We start from the raw sequence: 12,848 nt of genomic DNA, 5'->3' as shown, positions 1-12,848 counted from the left end.
GTTAACATTTCAATAAACGAGCGTGTACTACAAATACAAGCCATTCTATAAATTGACATTTCAGCACTTGACAAACGGATAGCGACTCCTAAGTTCCAGCGATCGGCCGGCTGAACAATTCCTAACACTTCCGAACAACATTTGAATACTTCCGAACGAGGTCCTAACGAAAGTCCGAACGAGGTGCGAACACCTCCTAACTAAATCCAAACAGGTCCTAACGCAAATCTGAAACCTTCGAACAGATGGGCAAAGGAGCCAATCAATTCCTACCAAGAGGAAAGAGCCAATCAGCAATCGAGTTGACATGCCAATCTCGCCACTGATTGGCTGAATGAGTTTCGTGTCATTCCAGCTGTTTGCAACTCACTGCACATCTGCTATCCGGAGATTCAAGGTAAGCGTTATCAAATTAAAATTACAAATTGGTTAGAGATGGTTAGAGAGTCGGACTTGTAATCCAAAGGTTGCAAGTTCGAGTCTCGGGCCGCGAGGGATTGTAGGTGGGGGGAGTGAATGTCCAGCGCTCTCTCCGCCTCAATACCACGACTGAGGTGCCCTCGAACCCCCAACTGCTCCCCGGGCGACGCAGCATAAATGGCTGCCCACTGCTCTGGGTGTGAGTTCACGCTGTGTGTGTGTGTTCACTGCTGTGTGTGTGTTCACTGCTGTGTGTGTGCACGTTGGATGGCGTTAAATGCAAAGCGCGAATTCTGAGTATGGGTCACCGTATGTCACTTCACTTTCACTTTCACTAACAGTCTGATCAGATGAGAGTTTAGAAGACTGACTGTCATTCCTCTCGTTCTGCTAGAAGTGAAAGAGATTTGAGATCTGCTGTTCAACACAGTTCAGAGGAAGCAGAAAGGTCTACACGTATAATTTGAGGTGAGTGTTTCATCTTTCTTTCGTTGTTTGAGTGTCATCTTATGATGTGTCATTGATCAGTTGCTGCTTGTTTAATGCTGTGCTGAAGCTATTTTGATGGTTTTGTTTAAAGCTCTTCATGCAGTGATCAAACATGAACAAGTGTGTCTTTGTCTGTGAATCACAGAAAGCTGCTCATTCTGATGTTGTTCACATGCTGTGAAATCACTGTTTCTCATTTTCATTAGTGAGTCTATGATGCTCAAACTGCATTTCTTTTATCATGCACTCTTCACTTTTTGAGAGAGAAACTTTCACTCAACAGTTCTGATGTAATACTGTATCTGTGTGATGAACTCAAGCAAGCAGCATTTCTACTTCATTAACCGATTCAATTCAGTTCACTGTAACACAATAGAGTTACAGAAATACACTTCACACAGACACACACGAGAGAAAACCAGTTCTTGAGTCAAACACACACGCAGCAGATCTTCACTCTTCGTCCTCATGGTCACGCTGAGTCTAGTGTCCTCACCATACTGGACTTTATAATTTAAGTGCAATACCTGGATCCAGAGACGGGCACTCGAGTTAGTGACTCGGACTGGAGTCGCATTTTAATAGACTTCAGACTCAGACTCGGACTCAACCTGATATTGACTCGTATTTTTTCATCTAAAGCCAAACGCGCTTAATTCAAGCCCTCTCAGCTCCGTGCGCTCTCTCTCGATCTCTCTCTCTAGACGCGCGCCGGCGCAGATGACACGGTTATTTGAACAACAACAGAAACACGGTGTGAGCAGAAAAATTATAGACTACTTTCACTAAAACAGCAGAAAACAACAATGCTGCAAATATAGTTATTTTTCTTGCTATATTTATCTATCTATAACCTATGACTCTGACTGTTCAAACCAGATGTGACAAGACGTTTCTGATCTACATTTAGCATTATTAATCTGTAGACTAAGAACATTTCAAAAGAATCGTGTAATTATAATTGGGAAAATTGTTGTTAGATGGCTAGGATAGAACTTAAACTTTGAAACTACTAGTTATTTTTCTTTTCTGGTCAAGACGAGAATGTTTTGATTATTGTAGCTACATTGTTTTTAGTAGATAATGCTTTTGGGTCATTCTACAGAAACATCCACTTTTCTGTCCCTAGACTTTAAAGAAATATTACAATTGAAATGCACATTAGGGTTACAATTTTTTTATATTTTAAAATGAAACAATATGTTATTTGAACAATTACACCTTCCTGCGCCATCAATGTGGCATTATTACTTATTTTTTTTATTAATTATATAGAATTCCAAGCACCACAAAACTGCTCGTCCCCACAGCCATGCACAGCAGGAAAGTGCTTTATTTTGAGGTCAAAAACAGGATTTTATACCATTTAAAATACAAAAGTCTATTCATAACTATCAAATATATGATATAAATGGCATAATAAAACAAAATGCCAAAAAAATATTATAAAATATATAATGAAAATAGTGGTTCCCTGGAGTTGTGTCACTGGTTTTACCGCTTAACAAAAGTCTTTTATTTTGGAATAAAAAAATCACACTGATGACATCACTCGACTTCCTCCTTCCTATTTTCTAAACATCTATGAAAAAAGGCCCATGTTTAGTCCACTGTTTCTTTTCAGTTATGAGACATTTTCTCATTTTCTCATGAGTTCATATGAAGCTTTTAGTTGGTGTCACTGGTGTGATCTATTTATTGTTAGGGAAATGTAAAAAAAACTGTAATACAAATGGATTAAACTACCAGTGACGATCAGTATATCAGGTCTAATGTATGTCACTGGTGTTACTGTGCTGTTTTTGTCTGTCACATTAAATAAATAAAACATTTTGTGCATTTTCATAATTTTTCTGTAACTCTGACTACATGTGCTGAATTTTTTTTTTTTTTAGAAATAATATTTCATAAAAACTTTTAATATTGCCAAAGAAGGTAACACCAGTGACAAAAAATGCTAAAAAAACATTTACATTTTGATTCATAGACTTCTTTATAGAAATCAGCAAAGCAACGATTCATTTCCTTGGGGTTAACAATTATCTTCCCATTATTAAATTTTTTATTTTATGTATTGCACGAGTTGCCTGAGAGTGCTTTAATTGGCGTGCAAGTCATTTTTGGGGTTTATCACCTATTTCAAACTGTCTTTGCCTGATATACATAAGTTGTTTCGACACTTTCTTAGAAAGAATTGAGTTATATTCACTTCTCAGTGCAACAGTTTTCTTAAGAGTAGTCTCACAACTAGTTGATCTGTATTCCCTCTCCAAATTTGTCAGTTCTATGTCAATTGTATTGAATTTGGCTTTGTTCTCTCTATTCTTGGCTGTTTGATATGCTATAATATCGCCTCTGAGAACTGCCTTCATTGTCTCCCAAAGAACCGAATCGGATACATCTCCTTTATCATTAGTTTCTAAGAACAATGTAAACTTGTTGGAAAGATACTCACAAAATTTGTCATCATTTAATAACATATTATCAAATTTCCAGGAATAATTTCCTCTACTAAATTTTATAGTTAAATTAAGAGAAACCGGGGCATGATCTGATAATAATCTATTATGTTATTCCATTGAGACTACATGTTGCAACAATCTGGAATCTATTAGGAAAAAGTCAATCCTGGAATACGTTTTATGAACTGAGGAATAAAATAAAAAATCATGATCTGAGGGATGCAAAACTGATTTACGCGATCCGATGAGCATTAACTCACATTACGCGATCATATCTCTGTATGAATGAATGGCAGAGACGCGTTTTCCTTAACCACACACACACTGAAGCGCGCGTGACGCTCACAGTGATTTCAGCGTCTGCCGTCTCAATGAGGACATAAACACACGAACAACATCTCCAGAACTGCTCTGAGAGTCACTTCATGAGCGTTTCACCGTTTCATTTGAGTAAAACTAGCGTCATATCATATTCACACAGAAATTTTAAGGTATTCACGGCAACCCGTCAAAATAAAAGTCCAGTTTAATTTGAAGACATTGCAGCAGAAATATATTACTATTGTTCAGCAGAATGTACATACTACTAAAATTATGAAAACTTTATTTTTTAAGAAATGATCACACAACATTTCTTCCATGTTTTAATTTTAATAGTAAATCCCCTTTGTTTGCCAAAAAGTTTCATTTTCAGTAATTTACAGATAAATAAAATTAATGTTTTATGCCTTCATTTGATAACCAGACACACAACACAGAATTTCTGAGGAAAAATAAAACATTTCATAAGGCTATTTTAACAATAAAAATAAAACATAACTTTATAATTGTCATTTTCTTTAATCATAGCTATAATAACACCTAAAATATGTTGCGTGTAAAAAGTGTTTGTTTCATCCACTTGAAGGGTGGGTAGATTGTGTGCACAATGCACATGATCAGGATGGTACCACCTCCGCCGCATTTTGAGAAAGGAAAAACCCTGTTTGCAGGACTACACATTATTTGGATAATTACTCAAAAACAACAACAACAACAACAGTTATGTCTGATTCTGTTGCATAGAACTGAATAAAAATAATACATTGATATTTAATATTAATATTTTCTGTCCAATTTTCTTTAAATAAAAGTGTGGTTATTTTATTGGCTTGTGTTTTTTAAATTCTGTGTCATTAAAATTTAGTTAAATTAAAAAGTCTTACAAAACTACTTTATATTATTGAATAAAATAAATAATTATTACAAAGCAGTTTCGGTTTTCGACCAAGCACATCCAGAATTCTTGGTTTCGGCCCAGATTTTTCATTTCGGTGCATCTCTGTAACTGCATAGAGTGCACTGTGTTTGCAACCACATGCTCCTGTAAAGGATTACCCACACACACACACACACACACACACACCAGTATGCAGAGAGACATTTAAGAGGGTTTATTCTCCAAATAACTTTAAATTCATGATGCTGAAAAATGTGTTAATAAATGTTGTGTGTATGGACTCTTGTTTTTGTTCCACGTTAGCTTCCTGCCCACTAATTTTTGCCTCTTACAAAAGTCACAAAGCCTTCTAAGAAGACAGTAAAGGCTCATGTCACGCCTGAGCTGTAGTTAGGCTGAAACTTGAAAGTTAAGTTGCACAATGTTTAGGTTTATTACTATTATTTTGATATATGTCTTAGTTTTAGGTTGTACTATGTTTACCTTTTTTAAAGTAATTTGAAATAGATTTTTATATTTATATATATTTGTATTTGCATTTTGAATGTAATATGGCAATTAAATCCACTAAATGGGTTTAGTTTTAACAGTTATTAATATATGCAATTTCAGCAATAAAAATTTAAATTTTTCTAAGAAGGAAACAAATTTCTTGTTCATTTTAAGAGACCAGTCTTATTTTATCTTGTATATTTAGTATTGCTCTTTAAAAAGGAAAAGTACTTCATATCCGATTACTCAATTAATCGATAGAATTTTCGGCAGAATACTCGATTACTAAAATATTCGATAGCTACAGCCCTATTTTTCACATTCGGCCTCCAGGTGTACACACCGTTTCTCCAGTGATTCAATGCGGGTTTCATGAACTTTTGCTGCCTCAGTCACTGCCACTCTGGAAGTAATGTTAGCGATGGATACATTCAGCTCTGTTAAAGTATATCTGCTCAGTTTCGCTATTGCTTCCATTATGTCTGTGTTTGTTGGCACCGTTGCTTCAGCGCTAGTTTGATTAGCACTAGCCGGCGGCTCTTCATTAACATTATCGGTGCCTCCCGTTTCTTCAGTATTCGATTTTTCAGTTTTCTTATGCTTTGACGGCATTGCTCAGAATGTTAACAACCTGTGATATTTAAACGGCTACAAGGTGATTGGAGAGAAAATATTACACTCGTGGAGAGCTATAAAAAACACATTCACTCCATTCAGTACCGGAAGCGCCCCTCACTCATGATTTTACTTGAGAGAGTCACCATGTGTTCTCTCTTCGACTAATAATCTGTGGTTAAAGTTAACGATGTTGGAGGGGCTTTCCTGGTGTTATTTGTTCAAAGCTGTGAGGAGTTAGTTAGTTAGTTAGTTAGACTTTCTTCGGGATTGGTCCCGATCTAAATAGTGTTAAAGTAACACTGAAGCAGAGTTAAAGTTAATGAGATAATTAAGCGATTAATTAAGTGATGATTGAGCATTAGTGATGAACAACTGCGGTTAACAATTAATTTTATTATTTTACATGATTCTTGGTGTACAAAAACCGAATATTATACCATTTAAAATACAAAAGTCTATTCATAACTATCAAATATATGATATAAATGGCATAATAAAACAAAATGCCAAAAAATATTATAAAATATATAATGAAAATAGTGGTTCCCTGGAGTTGTGTCACTGGTTTTACCGCTTAACAAAAGTCTTTTATTTTTGGAATAAAAAATCACACTGATGACATCACTCGACTTCCTCCTTCCTATTTTCTAAACATCTATGAAAAAGGCCCATGTTTAGTCCACTGTTTCTTTTCAGTTATGAGACATTTTCTCATTTTTCTCATGAGTTCATATGAAGCTTTTAGTTGGTGTCACTGGTGTGATCTATTTATTGTTAGGGAAATGTAAAAAAAACTGTAATACAAATGGATTAAACTACCAGTGACGATCAGTATATCAGGTCTAATGTATGTCACTGGTGTTACTGTGCTGTTTTTGTCTGTCACATTAAATAAATAAAACATTTTGTGCATTTTCATAATTTTTCTGTAACTCTGACTACGTGCTGAATTTTTTTTTTTTTTAGAAATAATATTTCATAAAAACTTTTAATATTGCCAAAGAAGGTAACACCAGTGACAAAAAATGCTAAAAAAACATTTACATTTTGATTCATAGACTTCTTTATAGAAATCAGCAAAGCAACGATTCATTTCCTTGGGGTTAACAATTATCTTCCCATTATTAAATTTTTATTTTATGTATTGCACGAGTTGCCTGAGAGTGCTTTAATTGGCGTGCAAGTCATTTTGGGGTTTATCACCTATTTCAAACTGTCTTTGCCTGATATACATAAGTTGTTTCGACACTTTCTTAGAAAGAATTGAGTTATATTCACTTCTCAGTGCAACAGTTTTCTTAAGAGTAGTCTCACAACTAGTTGATCTGTATTCCCTCTCCAAATTTGTCGTTTCTATGTCAATTGTATTGAATTTGGCTTTGTTCTCTCTATTCTTGGCTGTTTGATATGCTATAATATCACCTCTGAGAACTGCCTTCATTGTCTCCCAAAGAACCGAATCGGATACATCTCCTTTATCATTAGTTTCTAAGAACAATGTAAACTTGTTGGAAAGATACTCACAAAATTTGTCATCATTTAATAACATATTATCAAATTTCCAGGAATAATTTCCTCTACTAAATTTTATAGTTAAATTAAGAGAAACCGGGCATGATCTGATAATAATCTATTATGTTATTCAGTTGAGACTACATGTTGCAACAATCTGGAATCTATTAGGAAAAAGTCAATCCTGGAATACGTTTTATGAACAGAGGAATAAAATAAAAATCATGATCTGAGGGATGCAAAACTGATTTACGCGATCTGATGAACATTAACTCATATTACGCGATCATATCTCTGTATGAATGAATGGCAGTGACGCTCGCGGTGATTTCAGCATCTGCCGACTCAATGAGGACATAAACACACGAACAACATCTCCAGAACTGCTCTGAGAGTCACTTCATGAGCGTTTCACCGTTTCATTTGAGTAAAACTAGCGTCATATCATATTCACACAGAAATTTTAAGGTATTCACGGCAACCCGTAAAAATAAAAGTCCAGTTTAATTTGAAGACATTTCAGCAGAATGTACATACTACTAAAATTATGAAAACTTTATTTTTTAAGAAATGATCACACAACATTTCTTCCATGTTTTAATTTTAATAGTAAATCCCCTTTGTTTGCCAAAAAGTTTCATTTTCAGTAATTTACAGATAAATAAAATTAATGTTTTATGCCTTCATTTGATAACCAGACACACAACACAGAATTTCTGAGGAAAAATAAAACATTTCATAAGGCTATTTTAAGAATAAATAACAATAAAAATAAAACATAACTTTATAATTGTCATTTTCTTTAATCATAGCTATAATAACACCTAAAATATGTTGCGTGTAAAAAGTGTTTGTTTCATCCACTTGAAGGGTGGGTACATTGTGTGCACAATGCACATGATTAAGATGGTACCACCTCCGCCGCATTTTGAGAAAGGAAAAACCCTGTTTGCAGGACTATACATTATTTGGATAATTACTCAAAAACAGCAACAACAACAGTTACGTCTGATTCTGTTGCATAGAACTGAATAAAAATAATACATTGATATTTAATATTAATATATTTTCTGTCCAATTTTCTTTCAATAAAAGTGTGGTTATTTTATTGGCTTGTGTTTTTTTAAATTCTGTGTCATTAAAATTTAGTTAAATTAAAAAGTCTTACAAAACTACTTAATATTATTGAATAAAATAAATAATTATTACAAAGCAGTTTTGGTTTTCGACCAAGCACATTCAGAATTCTCGGTTTCGGCCCAGAATTTTCATTTCGGTGCATCCCTGTAACTGCATAGAGTGCACTGTGTTTGCAACCACATGCTCCTGTAAAGGATTACACACACACACACACACACACACACACACCAGTATGCAGAGAGACATTTAAGAGGGTTTATTCTCCAAATAACTTGTTGCTGAAAAATGTGTTAATAAATGTTGTGTGTATGGACTCTTGTTTTTGTTCCACGTTAGCTTCCTGCCCACAAATTTTTGCCCCTTACAAAAGCCAAAAAGACTTCTAAGAAGACAGTAAAGGCTCATGTCACGCCTGAGCTGTAGTTAGGCTGAAACTTGAAAGTTAAGTTGCACAATGTTTAGGTTTTATTACTATTATTTTGATATATGTCTTAGTTTTAGGTTGTACTATGTTTACCTTTTTTAAAGTAATTTGAAATAGATTTTTACATTTATATATATTTGTATTTTAAATGTAATATGGCAATTAAATGCACTAAATGGGTTTAGTTTTCACAGTTATTAATATATGCAATTTCAGCAATAAAAATGTAAATTTTTCTAAAAAGGAAACAAATTACTTGTTCATTTTAAGAGACCCGTCTTATTTTCTCTTGTATATTTAGTATTGCTCTTTAAAAAGGAAAAGTTCTTCATATCCGATTACTCGATTAATCGATAGAATTTTCGGTAGAATACTCGATTACTAAAATATTCGATAGCTACAGCCCTATTTTTCACATTCGGTCTCCAGGTGTACACACCGTTTCTCCAGTGATTCGATGCGAGTTTCATGAACTTTTGCTGCCTCAGTCGTTGCCACTCTGGAAGTAATGTTAGCGATGGATACATTCAGCTCTGTTAAAGTATATCCGCTCAGTTTCGCTATTGCTTCCATTATGTCTGTGTTTGTCATCACCGTTGCATCAGCGCTAGTTTGATTAGCACTAGCCGGCGGCTCTTCATTAACATTATCGGTGCCTCCCGTTTCTTCAGTATTCGATTTTTCAGTTTTCTTATGCTTTGACGGCATTGCTCAGAATGTTAAGTTAACAACTTGTGATATTTAAACGGCTACAAGGTGATTGGAGAGAAAATATTACACTCGTGGAGAGCTATAAAAAACACGTTCACTCCATTCAGTACCGGAAGCGCCCCTCACTCATGATTTTACTTGAGAGAGTACCATGTGTTCTCTCTTCAACTAATAATCTTTAACGATGTTGGAGGGGCTTTCCTGGTGTTATTTGTTCAAAGCTGTGAGGAGTTAGTTAGTTAGTTAGTTAGACTTTCTTCGGGATTGGTCCCGATCTAAATAGTGTTAAAGTAACACTGAAGCAGAGTTAAAGTTAATGAGATAATTAAGCGATTAATTAAGTGATGATTGAGCATTAGTGATGAACAACTGCGGTTAACAATTAATTTTATTATTTTACATGATTCTTGGTGTACAAAAACCGAATATTATTTGTTTCTTTAAATATAGTGAATAATACATCCACAGAGAGACATTTAATAACTCATTTTATAAATGCTGCTATATTTTATTTGTGTGTTTATTTTCAAAAATAGATCCTTATTTATTTTTGGAAAGTGTCTAATGACAGAGGAGCTTTAAAAACCTTTTTCTTTCATTCCAACAGCAGTGAGTCAGTGAAGGACGATGGCATCTGTTGAGCAGCATTGTGACACACCAGATGAGCCGGAAGCAAAAAAACGGAAATACGAGCAAGGTAATTGTAACGGGGTGAACAAGACGTGAGACGCACAGATCCATGTGCAAAGCTTTTATTCAGAGACGTGGTCATAAACACAGACAGGGTCGAACAACAGCAATCAAGTACGGCATGGGCAAGACACAGAGTAATCCTAGGGCAAGCGTGGGTCTTTGATCGGCGAATGATATTCAGAGGGCTTGAGAAGAGGAGTAGTCCGTTAACATGAGCAATAATCCAAACGAAGTATAAACAGAGACAAGGGTTAATACAAGATACACAGGAAACGAGGCTATAAACAAAATAAACTAAACTTAGACTTATAAAACACAGAAGGGCTCCGTAATGTAGCTATCACTGGGAGAGTGATAAACGCTAGACAATACTGGAACTAAGCAAACACAGAATGGCTCAGTAAAGCCGCTATCACTAGGAGAGTGCTAAACGCAGAACAATACTCAGCGATCTGTGAAAGGAAGTCCATGGCTTATGAAGAGTGTCTAAAGGGATTCAGCTGTGTATGTGCAATCAGTGCAATGGATGATGGGAAATGCAGTCCAATGTGATGTGTGGTGTAAGAGTCAATATGATGGAGAGGGCGACCTCTTGTGGCAGTTGGACAAAAGACCACGAACCGGATTCGTGACAGTAATGAAGAACAGAATACCAGCAATGTTAAAATTCTGTAATGTACTTAAAGTGGTCTATTGTCACTCACTAATTTTGTGCTTAAAGGGTTACTCCACCTCAAAATGAAAATTGTGTCATTAATCACTTACCCCCATGTTGTTCCAAACCAGTAAAAGCTTAGTTCGTCTTCGGGAACACAATTTAAATGGGTCATCGGATGCCCATTTTCCACAAATTGATATGATTCATTAGGGTCTTAATGAAAAGTCTATAACATACTTTGGTTAAAATTTCTCAACGGTAGTGTAAAAAACATCTTCTTTACCCTGTCAAAATCAGCTCTGTTTTCAGCAAGCCGTTATTTAGTCCATGTTGCTTTAAATGCTAATGAGCTCTGCTGACCCCGCCCCTCTCTTCCGTGGGGTGACCAGAGCCATAGAGAGAGAGTTGGGACAACTCCGTTGACTCCAATGGACCGTTTTTTTACAACAATGGTGGATCATGGAGCCGCTCAATAGTTCCCGGAAGTTAGCGCTCATACTATCAGCGCCATAGAGATGCAGATGAAGAGACCGCTGTGATGAACTTTTAAATGGTAAGACATTTATAGGACAAAATTGTATATTATCAGCACAGCTAATCAAATTACCTTGTGCATTAAAACAGATTATTATTAGATTATTCCTCATTTAATTAGTAGATTTACAGGATGTTATTCATTCTCTTCAGGCAGTTTCATTCGTTGTTGTGTAATTAAAGCTTTTAAATGTGATTTCTGTTTCTGGGAAGTTATTTAATAGATTTAGATTTATTGCAAAGGATGCTGATGGACCTGAGTGAGAATAAAAAGTTTAAAATAGATGAGTAATTTTCATTTCAGAATCATGCTAGGCTAAATTTCCAAAAATGTATTATATACCACTACTATATTATAGACGTAATCACAATAAACCTGTACTGTATTACTGTATTTTATACTTAAATGTCTTAGCCTCTGTAGAAGCACTGTGTTGAAGGAGCAGATGCCACAGGACTGAAATGTGATGGAGAATCACTTAACCATTTCTCCTGTGTTTTTCTCCTCTATCTTTCTCAGAACAACCACCTGAAGACTCCCTGTAATGAGAAATCACCCTCACAATGAGTCTCTTCACTGGGTTTGGCGAGTCTTTCCCTGTTCTTTGTGAAAAAGAGCCAGTTCCCAAGTATGATTACATCACATTTTGTTGGTGTAATCTATAGATTGCTCCTGCTGACTACATCCAGCCTCTCATGAAGACTTCAGATGACCAGCAGCTGTGAAGAGATGACGCCAGCCCTTGAGAGGACTTCAGATGAAGCTGACTCTAAATAAACATACAAAACTGATCAATTTTCCTTGCATTGTAATCAACATGATCAAATCACGTAACCATTGCTTTAATTTATTCATTGTTTCTGAACTCATGACATTACTTAACTGCATGATTTGTATAGCCTAATTTTAGAACATTTCTGCCATATGAGCATTACTTTGACACAGTTACACCTGTTAACAGAACTCTTATTGTAATGTAGAAACATTAATTTTCTATAAAACTGCTTTGAAACAATGTTTGTAATAAAAAGTGCTATACAAATAAATGTGAATTGAACAAAACTTGATGCATCATTTTTTCTCTTCTCCATGTCACTATTGGGAAACCATACATTCATACTCCTTTCTGTGAGTGACTGGAGCATCCCATGCAGCACAGCAAACTATAGTGGAGACTGTTCAAGGACAGCTTGCTTTATAGCATGTAAATAAGTGCATAACAACAGTCAACATAAATAAAATTTATGATTAAATGGGTAAAAGTGTTTTAAGTTATTTTAAATGAGAATATACTACAAATATATTGTTATATATTAATAATTGAGGGGTGCACAAGAATCAAAAACATTAAACAAGATTAATTTCCACTTAACCTTAAAATATCTTCACTTATTTGGAATGAATTTTCAAAGACAACAAATTTAATATTTACCATGAGATTAATAAAACGACAATGAACATTAAGATGTGATTGC

The 12,848-nt window shown here is 35.0% G+C and overlaps 1 long non-coding RNA gene across 1 annotated transcript; it reads left to right on the top strand.

Moving 5' to 3' along the window:
* Positions 1-738: 738 nt before the first annotated feature.
* LOC131538624 (uncharacterized) lies at positions 739-12,425 on the top strand. Its single transcript, XR_009270606.1, has 3 exons — positions 739-888; positions 10,095-11,391; positions 11,893-12,425. It is a non-coding gene; the product is annotated as an uncharacterized LOC131538624 (long non-coding RNA).
* Positions 12,426-12,848: the final 423 nt, after the last annotated feature.

The sequence above is a fragment of the Onychostoma macrolepis genome, chromosome 04 (genome assembly GCF_012432095.1).
Source record: "Onychostoma macrolepis isolate SWU-2019 chromosome 04, ASM1243209v1, whole genome shotgun sequence".
Lineage (NCBI taxonomy): Eukaryota > Metazoa > Chordata > Actinopteri > Cypriniformes > Cyprinidae > Onychostoma > Onychostoma macrolepis.
Note: the sequence above shows the minus strand (reverse complement) of the source record. Positions and strands in the feature narration are given on the sequence as shown.